Raw genomic sequence first — 1,193 nt, 5'->3', positions numbered from 1 at the left:
CAGCTTACTATCTCTCTGACTCCACATTGTTGTTGTTTTTTCTAACATGTAGAATTTCTGTACCCTAAAATCAAGTTGAAAATTGCACCCCGACTCTTCATCTCTCCCTGATCAGGGCAAAACGCGGCTGTTACACTGAGTACTGAGAGTTGTGTTCAAATAATGTGTGGGCATGAGCTGCGTGCATTTGGTGGCAATGATTGATCTCCCCACCCTGGCCGGTGAAGGGTGACAGAGGATCGAAGAAGGAAACAGGGGCCAGGCTCTTGGTGATCTGCTGGATATTAACTTAACAATGTTTTAGGCTTCATCTGTGAATTGCCCCTTTTGCTCCTCCCAGAGAAGCGTATCATGTCCTTGCTTACATCCCTAATTTAGTTAAAGTTTATCTTTAACCGTTTCATTGTATTTTACCTCTCATTGTCTCAGTTCCCCAAGTCAGTCTTGATTACTTATGAGCCATAACTTTCTCTTAATTCTCAGCTTCATATTTGTACTGCTTTGTAGTTGAAGTGCTGTGTATTTGTACCCACTTTTCTGTTTCTCCTATAGCTTTTTATGTTTTTACTACACAACAGTGTCTATGGTTAAACCAGAAAGACATCATTGCTGTGCTCCTAATATTTGGGAGTTGATTGACTCTGAAGTTATCTAATCCTGGGTATAATTTCTTGGTCATCATTACTTGACTCATGCTTTAGTTGCTGTAGTTCCTAACACCCCAAAAGGGACGTTCTGCCGTGGGACTTGGATGGACCCGGGGCAAGTGGCAAAACTACCCGGGTTCCAAAACGGAACATTCTAGAAAGCAGAAATGCATGGTCTTGATGCAAATTGTTACAGCTTAAGAAACAGAAACCCCATGGGAAGGACAAGCTGAACTGGCCTGAGGACTGAGTCTAGGATTTACAGTAAAACCTTGCTTGCTCTCACAGCCCAGAGAATTAAGTGTTAAAATCCTTATTTGCTCTCAAAGCCCAGAGAACTAAGTGTTGGGATCTTTGTTTCTTGCTCTGTTTATCCAAACAACGCAAGTATTGATAATTTATACAACTAGATGAAAAGATAAAAGCAATGTAGATGTCCCTGGGAGACAGAGTGTCTCCTTGGGTGAATCTCCCAATGAGAATTTCCTCTGACAAATATTTATCTGCATAAATGATCAGTCACTCCTATGTCCTTATCTCACGCCC

The sequence above is a fragment of the Sorex fumeus genome, unplaced genomic scaffold, assembly GCF_029834395.1.
Source record: "Sorex fumeus unplaced genomic scaffold, SorFum_2.1 ptg000134l, whole genome shotgun sequence".
Lineage (NCBI taxonomy): Eukaryota > Metazoa > Chordata > Mammalia > Eulipotyphla > Soricidae > Sorex > Sorex fumeus.
The sequence above is the reverse complement of the archived record's forward strand: the minus strand, read 5'-3'. Positions refer to the sequence as shown.